Genomic DNA, 14,657 nt, shown 5'->3' on the forward strand with positions numbered 1-14,657 from the left:
TTTCATATTAATTGCAATTAATGCAATTAATGTGAATTTTGAAAAGTGTCCGGCCACTTGGTTTTTGGGTGAAGAAATTCATTTTTCATTCACTTGTGTGCCTCTTCCTCCTTCTCCCTCTCAAGCTCTCCCTCTCCCTCTCCTCCCTTGGCCGAACCACATAGGTGCTAGCACACCTTGGTTTTTTGGTCATCTCCATCTAGTGTGTCCGTGTGGATACTTCTAGAGGACCGGCGCTTGACGGTCTTGAGATCCGGCATCATTTGGACGAGCGGGAACGCGAAGGGCATCGCATTAAAGGTATAAACACTTTTTCCTCGTAGATCTAAGTAGTAGATCAGTTTTTGAACTCGTACAAGAAATAGTTTTTCATATTTTTGTATACGAATCTTTGCACGGATCTACGGCTTTGGGTCCTTCGGGGTTTCCGCGACGCGAAAAAGTGGTTTTCGCGGCTCGAAGAACCCTACACACGCCACGTCACGCTCGTGGGGGAGGAAAGGAAGTTGATGGCGGAAATTTAACTTAGGTTCTAATAACTAAAACGTATCTTTATCTCAATCAACTCTTCCTTTAAATAGGATATTTTTAAACAGTCTTTAAATCCTATCCGTTTATTCCCATAAAAATCTAAAACATCTCATTTAAAATTTATAAAAATACCATAAAATTTATAAAATTCAAAGAAACTCTTTTATATTTATTACTTTATTATTATCAATTATTTTATCCATATTTTCATAAATAAATTCTATTAGGTCAAATTTTAACCAGTTTAGTATTTCTCTCTTGGATATTAAATATATATTTAATTATATTTAAAATATATATTGGGTATATTACATTTCTCCCCCACTAATAAAAAATTTGGTCCCCAAATTTACTACTTAGATTGTAATACTACGATATCTTTATCTAAGGTAACAACTATGTAATACACCCTTATACTCATCCATTCTAATAGCATGGGAGGTCCTAACTATTAGATAATAGGGGTTCCTTATAACTATTTGAGGATTTATTCTAAGGTGAAGAATCACTACTCTGTGAGTTATAAGTCCACCTACTGCCGCTACACCCACATTACAATCTAGCTAACTGTTGTGGGTAAAATCCACTAGGTATAGGTGATCTTCTAGCTGCATTTGATGTCCATCTTGCATGCTTGAAGTAAGTACTCTAGCTAGTGAATGGTGAGCTCTGTCCATCTGTCCGTCTGAAATTATTCATACAAATGAAATTTTGTACACATGACTCGTTGGAAACTTCACCAAGTGATCCAAAGAGTGTCTAGAGGGTTAAAAGAAATTGGTCGAACTTGGTTAATCGGTCAATGATCACCCAAATCAAATCATGTACCCTCTAATGTACCAACCTCATCCTAAATAAGTCTACTGATCTCTTATGCTATCAGTGGGTTAGGGGCCCACTACCCCTCTACTACGCCACTCTGATGTTTTGTCTTCATTTGTTGGCACACAAGCATCGGATTCCAAAGTCCACAATATCTTTCTTCCTACCATTCCACTAGTAGGGTACTTTATGTAGGACCCTTGGCGGTTGGCTAGAGGGGGGTGAATAGCCCTGTAAAAAAATGAACATTCCTCGAATTTTACAGCTTAATAATATTCAACACTTGTATAAAAGAAATAAGAGACTTAAATAAATAAAGGAAGAGGCACAAACAATTTACTTGGTTACAATCGGAGAGGTTGTTAATCCAAGGAAGCTGAACGCTCACTAAACTCTCCTTCAGGAGGAGAAGCCTCTTTACAACAATTAAAGCACTAGATTACAGAACAGAACTGAATAGGAATCAATCACAAGTATTGTTCTAGCCTTTTGGGACTAGGGATGTATTTATAGCCCTGGTCGGGGTGCTTGGAAGGGTTCCAGGAGCCTCTAGGGGGATACAACTTTATCCCCGTCGCAACGCAGTGGGCCACGCCACGTTCGGCTAATTTTTTCGGTCAAGGTGCCCGGAAGGGTTTTGGGTGCTTGGACCAAGTCTAAGCACCCCAGATAGGTCCAGGTGCCCCGGGCAGAAAAATTAACTTTTTGTTGATTTTCGGTCCCGGTCTTCCGTTTTGCTTCCGCTCACATTGGTCCGGATCTTTCGCTCTGGTTCTACTCGCTTGGGTGATCTCGGTCATCTAGAATAGGGCTCACTCAAACCCAACTTCCAGCCTTCTCGAGCAATCTTCTGCTTCGGCTTCTCGTCCCTCGAAAATGTTGTGCGCCTCCTTCTCGTCCACCCGCGTACTCTTCAGTAGCACCTCGTCCCTTGGACACACCGACCCTATCGACTCTCTCCCGTGCCGTCCATCTCGCTAGCTACGACTTTCGCTCAACTTCCTGTGCTCCTAAGTTCCTACACATGTAGACACAAGGGTTAAAAACTAACAGGGCATAACCTGATTTGGTTGATCACATCAAAACTATCTTGGGGTACTAACAATCTCTCTCTTTTTGATGTGAATAACTCAAGTTAAGTTAGGGTAAACAAACATAAAGAAATAATAATAAGGTAATAAAGTTGCAACTCAATAATGTGCAAAAATTAAATTACCCTCCCCCTAGACTTAATCTTCCATTCTCTCCCTTTGATCACATTAAATAGGGTACTTTGAATTGATTTTGCAAAATATAAATTTAAAGTCTAAGGGAAAACAAAAAAAATATATGAAAGGTTAAGCTTCAAAAACTCTAGTTTTATAAAAAAAATTGAAAAGACAGTTGGTGCGGGGAGCATCCGACGATCGAACCTGAGTTTTGATAATGGAAAAGGATTCAAAGTTAAGGTTTGTGGTGATCTAACGTGCTGAATAAGTGTTTCAGGAAAGTCCTAGCTGCGGTTAGGCAAAGGGAAAATCCTAAGGGGCGGTAACCTTAGGTCCTAGGGGGCGGTAACCCTAGGTGGAGGAAAACCCTAAGGGGCGGCAACCTTAGGTCCTAGGGGGCGGTAACCCTAGGTGAGGGAAAACCCTAAGGGGCGGCAACCTTAGGTCCTAGGGGGTGGTAACCCTAGGTGGAGAAAAACCCTAGGGGGCAGTAACCCTAGGTCCTAGGGGGTGGTAACCCTAGGCAGAAAGTCCAGTCGGTCTGGAGGACCGGACTGACATCAGGTAATCTCTGTAGAGGGAACAGTAGGCGTCGGGTTGACTTAGGGTTTCCGGTTGGAAATCCGCAGTCAGACTCGGACAGTCCGAAGACTGTCAGTTATTCCTTACTGTGTTTTATCAGATTCTAACACTGTCTTGCAGGGGATTTTGCTCGGACTAACCTGGTTTTGCAGGTGAGGAACCTGCTGGAAAAAGGTGGTCCGGGCGCTCGGGATGGATCCGAGCCCCCAGAGCTCCAGGAGCCCGGAACAGGTCCGGGCGCCCGGGACCAAGTTTTATCCCTACCGCGACTTCGCCACGTGGAGCATCCTGGTTGGTTGGCCACGTCACACTCCAGGCGCCCGGAAGGGATCCAGGCGCCCGGAATGTCATATAAAAAGAGGGTCGAGGGTGCAGCCAAAGAACAACATTCTAAGCTTTCTTTTGTGAAGTGCTGCCAACGAGACGACCTTGAAGTGCTACTACTCGACGTCGACAACCCGAAGCTCAGACTCTTCGATCTTTTGTTGTCGGTATTAGTTTACTTATTGCATTAATTGTAATTCAAATTGTAATCTTTTCGATATATAGTTGTTGCCCACCGAAAGCGGTCAAGGACCGCGGGCCTTCGAGTAGGAGTCGCCATAGGCTCCGAACGAAGTAAATCCTTTGTGCCCACTTTATTTACTTTCCGCTGCGTTTATATTCAGTGTTTTAAATCGTTAAAATAGCCACGAGCGTTATTCCCCCCCCCCCCCCCCTCTAGCGCTTTCGATCCATCAAAGACTCCTTTAATTGTTGATAAATTTAACAAGGGTTAAATAGGAAAAAAAATATTTTCACAAAATGTTGAAGTAAAATTTTTTAAAAAAATGCACTTTAATAACTAATTCATAGAAAATTTTCTAATAAAAAAATTCCAAAAAATTATTTATATAAAATTTCATAGAAAAATAAGTTTGATAAAATAACTCTAACAAATATGGTTTTTATTAAATAAATTTTAACGATCAGAATTTTTCTAACAAAAATTTTGAAAAATAATTTAAAGTATTAGTTAAGTGCTTCATAGTAAGTCAATTAAACATTTATTTTAATAATTTGTTTCCAAGTTGTGGTGAGACATTTGACCTTCTTGGTTATTGGAACAATAACCACTTTATAGACAAAGTCTTTTAAAAAATAAATATTTAACTTTCTTTCTGAAAGTTCTAAGTCCAAAAAGAAATAGTCTAAATATAATTTTGGTACCCAATATAGGTTTCTTCCTACTGGATTAATTAAAAAATTGAGGAATATATTTTCTAGATAATTTTCTAATTTTCCCTTTGTGATATCTAAATTGCTAATTTAATCCTTTATAGTTCCTGAAAGTTAAAGCGGACAAATTTAAACATGCAGAATTTTTTAAGTTTTCTATTTGATCTTTTAAATTTGCATTCTCAATTTTTAATTTTTCATTTTCAGTTTTAATCTTATCGAGATCTTCTAATCGACAAGATATAGCTAAGGTTGATTTTAACTCTTTATTTTCTTTTTCTAATTTACAGTAATTTTTCGATAAGTGTTTTATAAACTGAAATGACTTGTCATGAGGAAAAGACCATACCTGACTTGCCTTGTCGATCCCGCAATCTGAAGCTCCACCTGAAGTGCAACATTCTTCCGATGTCGCTCCCCTTCATTAATGCTATCAATGCTCATTTTGGACGAGCTTGCTTCATCTTCGTCTTCTTGGTGACTTGCCACTAGCGCAAGTCCGACAAGGGCTTTGATCTCTGACTCGAACAATATTTCATCCCATGTCGCCTTTAGATTCTTGTGCCTTTTCTGGGTTGGTCTCTTGTCCGTGCTTGTGCCCTTATTCTTGTCCTTGCTTTTTAGTTTAGAGTAGTTGTCTTTTACATGACCTTTTTCATTGTAGTGGTAGCATTTTACCTTTCTTTTTCTTCTCTTACCCTGCACTTGATTAAACTTATTGGATTTAAATAATTTTTTAAATCTCCTTACCATTAACGTTGTTTTGTCATTGTCAAGTGATGTCTCAGAATCTGGTTCATCCATCTTAGCTTTTAAGGCAATGCTTTGCCTTGATTCCTTCCTTAGATTTGCACATCTTGACTCATGAATTTCAAAAGTTGAAAAAGTTCTTCTAAAGTGTTTACCTCTAAATCCTTAGAGATGAAATACGCATCTACTAAGGTCGGCCATTCCGGAATCCTAAGAAATGCGTTAAGTGCGTACCTTAGTGAATCTTGGTTAGTTACCTTTTCTCTGAGATTCATGAGTCCGGTGATGGGCTCCTTTATTCTTAAGTGAAGTTGTGCAACGGTTTCACCTTCTTCTAACTGGAGGTTGCTGATATGGTTTTGGAGCAGGTCCCATCTCGCTAGTTTTGCCTCCGAGGTCCCTTCATGTAGTTCTAGGTATTTCTTCCAGAGCTCCTTGACTGACTCGTAGGCTTCGATACACTTGACTTTTTGAGGTGGTAAAACACTAAGTAGATGAAACTCTACTTTATCGTTTGCCACGAAGTCGGCTTACTCCTTCTTCGTCCATTGATATTCTTCTTTGTCTTTTGAGGCTACAAAACCATATTTCATAATGATTAACAATTCAAAATCTGTTTTAAAAAATACCTCCATCTTTTTCTTCCATCTCGCGAATTCTCCCTCTAACTTCGGTGGGTTGATGCTCGGTCCGGCCATCTCGTGTGCTTCGTTCGACGGTTAGTCCTCCTGAAGCAAACCCGCTCTGATACCACTTGTAGGACCCTTGGCAGTCAACTAAAGGGGGGGGGGGGGTTAGTAGTCTTGAAAAAAAAATGGACCTTCCTCAAACTTTACAGCTTAATAATAATCAACACTTGCATAAAAGAAATAAGAGACTTAAATAAAGAAAGGAAGAGGCACAGACGATTTACTTGGTTATAACCGAGGAGGTTGTTAATCCAAGGAAGTTGAACGCTCACTAAACTCTCCTTCAGTCAGAGAAGCCTCTTTACAGCAATTAAAGCACTAGATTACCAAACATAACTGAATAAGAATAAATCACAAGTGGTGTTCTGACCTTCTGGAACTAAGGCTGTATTTATAGCCCTGGTTGGGGCGCCAAGAAAGGTTTTAGGTGCCTTTAGGGGGATAAAACTTTATTCCCGTCGCAACGTAATATGCCACATCACGTTTGGCTAATTTTTTCGGTCCGAGCTCCCCGGACAGGTCCAGGTTCCCCGGACTTGGTTGGGGCGCCCCGGACCGAAAAATTAACTTTTTGTTGATTTTCGGTCCTGATCTTCCACTCCACTTATGCTCGCATTGGTCTAGGTCTTCCGCTCCGGATTCGCTTGCTTGGGTGATCTTGGCCATCCGGAATAGGGCTCACTTGAACCCAACTTCTGGTCTTCTCGAGCAATCTTCCGCTCTAGCTTCTCGTCCCTTGAAAACACTGCGTGTCTCCTTCTCGTCCGCCCGCGTACTCTTCCGCAACACCTCGTCCCTCGGACGTATCGAGCCCATCAACTCTCTCCCATGCCGTCCTTCTCGCTAGTTACGTCTTTCGCTCGACTTCCTGTGCTCCTTACTTTCTGCACACTTAGACACAGGGGTTAAAAACCAATAGGACCTAACCTGACTTGGTTGATGATATCAAAACTATCTTGGGATACTAACACTTTAGGCCATGATACACAAGAGTATCCTCCAATTACCCATAAATCATGATCAATGTGTCTCTCAATGTAGGTCTTTTATAATCAGACGTGTCACGGGAATACACAATCTTCCTTGAAAATGGAGAGTCTCCTCTTTATCGCGTGAAAATCTATCGGTAGTCCTGAATACCGTTCATCATTTCAGAACATAAGGTGTTGTTTACCAACTCAAGCTTCCTTGTTATGTACTACAAAAAAGTGACTAAACAACCCTAGGCACCCGTAAGTGATCTAACTTCCCAGCTGGTAATATCTTTTTACCATTTTGAGGATACACGAAACTATATTTGCCCAAACTCCATATCCAAGATAATAGGAATGCAAAACTCCATGGAGGATAACCAAAATGTGTATTTGCTAGACTTCACATATAAGTGCTCCTTTCGTAATGTCTTCTATATACTTCTCCTTCAATCTTGAATGTATCAATGTGTCTTTTATGAATAACAATAAATCGATCCAAATATCCCAAGGACACCATATTCATCAAATCCATAAAAGTGGCTAGAGCACTAGTAAGCCCAAATGACCTCACTAAAACTCGTAATATTCGCACTGAATGAGGAAATCATCTTCTATACGTATATAGCTTTTACTCTTCATCAAGGTCAAGTCCTCAACGGGTCACTAGTTGCTTCCATGGTAGACCTCGACCACAATTGCGAATAGGGTTGATTGACTAAGTGTCATCATGGTACACCAAGTCAAGGAATACCTACTAGACAGATATAGATCGCAGATACACAATCTAACTAAATTAGAGTGTCTAACCAATACATAACAAGATAGTGAATATAGAAGATAAGATAATCATTAAAGGTATATCTTACTTCCTATAGTTCAGAGATGTCCTTTGGCTTACCTTGCATCCCAAACTGGAAAACTCGTAAATCAAAACAAGATCTAAATCTCATAAACACAAAATCCAACATTTAAACTCAAATCATGCTCTGATACCAATAAAATTGTCACACCCCGAGGGTATACTTGTCCGCCAAATCGGATTGTACCCCCTAGTGACAATATAGGAACTATGATATCGAACCAATTAAAGCCAAATCAACATCGATGTAGTAAAAAAAATCACAACTCATAATAATTGATGCATATATGCATGTATAAACATGTGATCATAGTAAACTAACCAAAAATATACCCAACAACATCAATATTCGATACAAAAAGAAAACCAAAATTTCAAACAATGGAAAGTACATCAACAACTCAAACCAAAATCCAAACTCGAGTGGGACTGACATCCAAGATCTATGAGCAACATGACACATCCTCTACCTGCTAACCTGGAAATAGAGGAAATATAAGGGATAGTGAGTACAACAACTTAGTGGGTAGAAGAAGATAGTGTATGAAAAATATACTGACAAGAGATCAAAGAATGCAGTCTCAGGTAAAATACTTACTAACCAACGTAAGTGTCCGAACATAATCACCAACTGACCAAAAGTATAATCGATAACATAACACTTCACTAACCTGCTCAACCAAGTATAACCAACAAATCGGGAGTACATATAGTACCTCCTAACCTGCATGAACAAATACATGACCGATATATAGCAAGCACATAACAAATACTAACCGTAGGAGAAACGCTCTAGAGGTTGCAGCAGTGATCGGACTGTAGCAGTTGTGACTCCTTGCTACTGTCTTACAGCAAGTGATAAGGCGGCGGGCATTGTTGGTCACTCCGGTGGTGAAGCAATGTGGCGACCGACGGTGATGTAGAGACGCGCTATTGCGCCGGGAAGGAGAAAGGACTCCAGTAGGGCCAGAGACATCAGCGACGACGTCGACTAGCGGAGGAGATGGGGTGACGACGGATCTACTGTGGAAAAATCATAGCAGCTGGCACACGACAGTGACCCATGGAGATCGTCGGTTGCTCGCGGCAAGAGTAGCAGGGGTTGTTGATGGTGTCAGCAGCTGTGGAGGCCGCTGGAGTAGCGATCGACATGTTGTGGTGGATGGGTGACACCATTCCTAAACGCGGCAAAAGCACCGCATGTGTGTGGGTTTGCGGCGTGGGTGGAGAGGATTCCGAGAGGAGAAAGCATCAAAGTCGGCCGACTACGTGGGTAGACGAGTGGCGCCGGTGGTCAGCACGCAGACGATGTCTTTAGTCGAGCATGCGACATCGCGCTTTTGGGGGAGGAAAGGAAGGTGACGACGGAAATTTAACTCAAGGTTTAATAACTAAAACCTATCTTTATCTCAATCAACTCCTCCTTTAAATAAGATATTTTCAAACAACACTACAAGAAAAATGATCATAGACAGCGGTTTTCCATCGCTGTCTATTACAAAATCAACCGATGTCTATGAAGGCGCTGTAAAAGGTCTGCCATTTTAGACATCGGGTTATAACCGGTGTAGTATCACTTAACGACACTGATTTTTGAATTGGTTATGAACTGGTGTAGTATCACTTAACAACACCGTTTCAGCAACGGTGTAAACCCGATGTAATATATGTTAATAACACCAGTTTTGGCAGTGGTTTATGACCGATGTAATATTAACAACACCAATTCCATCAACGATGTAAAACTAATGTAATATCAGTTAATGACACCGGTTTTGGCAGTGGTGGAAAATCGATGTAATATCAGTATTGTTTAACGACACTGACTCGATTTCTGAAATAGTGAAAAACTGATACTATACAACATTTTAATAGTACAAAATGTAGTTAATATTATTATACATCAGTGTATCTAAACACACCAAGTCAATATCCATGTAACCAACACATAAATATTATTCTTACAACATAAAAAGATAATAGATATTGTACACATCAAGTCTGTATCTACAAATTACACAAATATTCTTCTTATAACATCAAAAAGTAATAGATATTGTACACATGAAGTCAATATCCATAAAATACATAAATATTCTTTTTACAACATCAAAAGGTAATAGATATTGTACACATCAAGGTAGTATCCGTAATTTACATTCCATGCAAATGCATGCATCATCCAAAGTTTTCAAAAATCAAATACCTTTCCAACTCAAATGTAATCTAGCATGTATTCAGCCCACTCGAGCCACACTTCATTAATTTCAACTCTGGAGTACTTGAGATTTGTAAACGGTAAAAACACATAAATAATATATTAGTAAACCAAGATCAAAAATCATAGTTGAAAAAGCAATAAGAGCACCAGGTAACAAGATGACTAGTTGGAATGCTTAAAAAGAGAAACGCTCATCAATTATCTCAACCATATCATATAGTGATAGATCTATCATTCCTGGGAACTTAATATAATCCAAACCAGAAATTATTGCAACGAAGTTTTCTCATAGTTGCAATTTAATTAATCAGTACTTATCTACGACTTACAGTATGTACAAGCAAAAAGATACAAATAAAAATAAATTTCACCGAGTCTGAATATCTAAAACACTATAAAAAAGGTTATTTGTTGAAATATATGCAATTTATAACCTTAGTATTAAACACCAGTTTTTCATAAGTTGAATACTGAACTGTAAGCCTCTTTTGACTAGAATTATTGTTGATATGGATATTCTTACAAGATTTATAGTTTTGGTCATCAACTAGAGGGGCTATATGTATTTTGTTCGAGTATAAACTTAGTTGTATTCCAAGATAATTAACTATGATGCCTAAGTCACATTGGCTGATGACAAATCACCGACAGGGGCTAAATCACCTTGATTAAAAATTTAAAAGAATCCAACTACATAAACAACAATTTTAATTTTTCAAATTCAATTCATTAGTAGTCGACCCAAATGACATAACTGTTTATCACTAAGAGTACATGGAAAGTAAATAAATTCACTTTTAGTTTGCAAATATTAAATTCACTTTTATCACTAAGAGTACATGGAAAGTAAATAAATTCCTCAGCAGCAATAAAGATGAGTAACATCAATTCATTTATATGATTTCCAATGATACAATAACATCAAAACAAGTTTTTATTTCAAGAGGAAAATAGCTAAAATGCAAACTAGTCAACACGAATTTCAAACTTTATCCTCTTCTAGCTAGGCTTATGAAATCATTTCTAAGAACAAACTCGACAAATTCAAGACTGTTCTTTCAACCAGACAGAAACTTTGTAGAACTAGAGGAAATCAAATGAAAGATAAGATCATAAACCCCAAGCGCAACAACTGGAGCAACGAATATCTAAAAGGGATTTATCTACTTGTTCATCTCACATAAGAAAAGTTCAAAGATTACATAGAAACACATCAAGCACCAAGGGAAAAGCATAGCAGCAGCAAGATCTGATATAATGAGGGAAAAACTAAGAGAAGTTCATAATCAATCAAATCAAATATGAGTTTGTTTTATATCAAATCAATTATGATACTGAAGCAGTGTTGGAAAATACAACAAATTTTCTTTAGGGCTTATATACAAAATGGAAGATATTGTATTATTACCATTGCTGGAAGTGAATCCTTGTGGTCAACTCTAAAATTTTAAATTATATATTTCATATATCGCATGATATAAAAACTACATTGCTCCGCATCCAGTTGTTGAGGAGCCTATATTAGAAAAGAAAATATTGGAATAACTCCTTCGAGGATAGTGAAACAGTTGCTAATCAAAAGGACATACCTTCACAACTACCCATGTTGGTTGTTTTTTTCCCTTTCCTTCCTGCCTCCGCATTATACATTTTCAAGGCCCTTCATGCATATAATCCGTGGGAATTGTATTTCCACATCAAAATACATCCATGTTTCAACAAAGGTAAGAAAAGAAACAAAAAAAACTTATATGTTGACAACATATTTCCAATCTTGATCATGAATGCGGTGACCAAGAGGATCCAACAAAAGATTAATCTCCTTCTCAACATTGATTATAGTCAAAATCCAATGAAAACTACACAAAGAAATATAATTAGTGTATATATACATCCTGCAAGTTCTCAAAATATACAAGTGAGAGTGATATATAATATTATTCTTACTCACCCAACATTGCATGGCACAACAACCAATTGGTCAGTTGAGGTACTAATTAGCCTACTGCTCAAGTAAGAAGCCCTTTTATTCAACTATTCTTGGATGAAATTTTTATTCTGATTTCTTGATGGTACATACTCCACAGGCACTGGATCCACCAATCTAAAATCCTGCAACAACATCTTTTCCTGTATTTTTCTATATAGATGCCTACAATTGAAAAATATCCCCAAGAAATGATGAAATCTAAATTAATGAAACACATAAATAAAGTCCAATTCGATCGAAAGCTTACCACATATACACAACTATGCAAGTGTCTGTGATTGGCTTCAATTCACAAAAGGGAATTATGTCATCGCAGTTAACATGGATTGTGCGCTCCATGGCAAATACATCAGGAACTAATTCCAAAATCACATTCTATGTTTCATCAAGATGCTGAAAATAACTATATAAGATGTGTAAGAGTCTTGGCACAATGGACGATTGTAACTTAGGCTTCTCTTTTCTATTGTCAACTTTTTTTTTTCCTAGTCTTCTACATATGTAGATGCAACCATATATATTAGATATGTGACATACTTTAAATGTACACAAAATTTAGACAACACTTTATCACATTTACCTCATCCCGCATGTTGATCAAGTGTACAGGCCAAGCCACATGGCCACCTACAGCATCCCCAATACTCTGACATGCAGCTGGGATTGCAACAGACAGTGGTGTTGATTGATCAATTGCTTTATCAATGGCGATCCTCATGCAATTCACGGGTAATGGAACATCATCAATAAAGTTGTCAGGTCCATTAACAGAGACAATTGTCCAATATGCAACAGTCTTGTCATTAGGCTGCAATAACAACATCACTACTTTTCCCTATAAGACAAACAATTCATGAATCATCAACATATAGTGCTTTACAAGCCTCATTAGATACTAACGATGGGATAATAATATCAATGTGAAATATATATTTAACCTGTAAAGCCAAATCCTTCTCAATAAATTTCACATCATCATCATCATGTTCATCTAGGCCTTCATTTGAGAGGCGCCTTTGAAGTTCAACTTCAGGTTTTATATCGAGGAGGCATTGCGGTTTGACTGAGCAACTACCCTTCTCCTCACTCTCAAATTCTCGACCAGACAGGTTAAACACCATTGCTTCCAATTTTTCTATTCTTTCACCTTGCTCAGAAAGTATAACTTTTGCCTCCTTAAACTCTTTCTGTTGCATATCATAGGCATCCTTATCAATTTGCATCTTCCCTCTAGCAACCTTGAAGAAGGATGATGGAGTGACATTTGCTCCTATGCCTCTCACACGTCCACCATGTTCGTTAGAATTCAAGGCCTTCGTGAGAATATCTTCAAATGGTTTGGTAAAGGACAACTTACCATCCTTCTTTTGGACAATATAATCATCCTGTCATGCATCCAAATACAATTACTTTAAATATATACATATATCATAATGTACAAACAAGCAATTTATGTATACTTTTGCTTACAATCTTATTCACTATTTGCTTCAACTCATCGCCAACAAATTCCCCTGCTTTGTTGAGTCACCTACTCTTCCAGAGGATGGCTCTGTTTATCTCATCGTCATCACATAAAACACTGGACTGTAAGCAAAAAATCACATGAAGTCAATGTACTCAACACCAACTTCAACAACCATAAGTAGGAATTTAATGTTTACTAAATACTTACTATTTCTTCAGACAAACTCACATATCCTTTTTGAGAAAGACAATGAGGGTATAAGTTTGCCTTGCTTCTTTAACTTTGTAGTTCACTTTTTTTCTACAAAGTGATAGATGAATTATAACCACATATATCAACTAGAGTTAAAAAAGATCACCTTGAACAACTTACTATAAAGTCTTTAGACATTTGATTAATCACAAAACTACTCCAATCTTCAGGTGAAATGCAATACCCTTGAGGTACCTTGTTGAGAAGCTTCGGATTATTTCTATTTGGTTGGATGAATGTCCTGGTGAGGTGAGTTTTATACTGACGCCATTTTGAATTTGCAGAGCTCAAACACCCATTCCTCTATTTTGGGTCCAGTTGGTATGTCAACTACACAAACAAATATCTTAAGTAAATAAATAAAAGAAAAGGAAAAGAATGCTCCCAAGAGTGATAATTAATATTAACTTTTTCCCGAGCAAGCACACCAATAAAACTCTACAATTCAGAAGCCTTTTGGCCCACTGGCTGTCCATACTCATTAAATTTCACACTTTGTTTAACTCCCTGAACCCTTTGAACAACAAGCTTATTCATTTGTGTACGACCTCTTTTTGATCTTGTTGTTTGGGTCGTCCCATTTGATCCTATGTCCTGGCTATCCTCAGCACCCTTATTATTGGGACCGAAATGTAGCTAGAAAGGGGTGAATAGCTCGGCGCGATCTCGTGCTTGGCGTTTCTTGTTTCTTACAATGATATGCAGCGGAAAATAAAAGAAAACAAACACACAACGCTAACTCTAGAGATTTACTTGGTATCCACCTCAAGAAGAGGTGATTAGTCCAAGGATCCACACACTCACGCACCCTCCACTAATAAACCACTCCTTTACAGTAACTACCGAAGGAAGAGAAGCCCTACAATACTCTTAATACAACAAGAAGCAAAGAGAAGCAAATACAAGGGAAAGCTTACACGATTTACACAAGAAACTCTAACCCTAGCTTCTTCTTCTTGCTGTAGATCTGCCTCTTGACTTGGAAATACCTCCAAGAACCTTCAAGATCTGGCGGTGAGAACTCTGTGAAGAGCCTGTGGAATCGCTGTGAAGATCGGAGATGAAAGCCGAGAGTTGTGTCAAGAGAAACGCT

Source organism: Zingiber officinale, chromosome 2B, assembly GCF_018446385.1.
Source record: "Zingiber officinale cultivar Zhangliang chromosome 2B, Zo_v1.1, whole genome shotgun sequence".
NCBI classification, from domain to species: domain Eukaryota; kingdom Viridiplantae; phylum Streptophyta; class Magnoliopsida; order Zingiberales; family Zingiberaceae; genus Zingiber; species Zingiber officinale.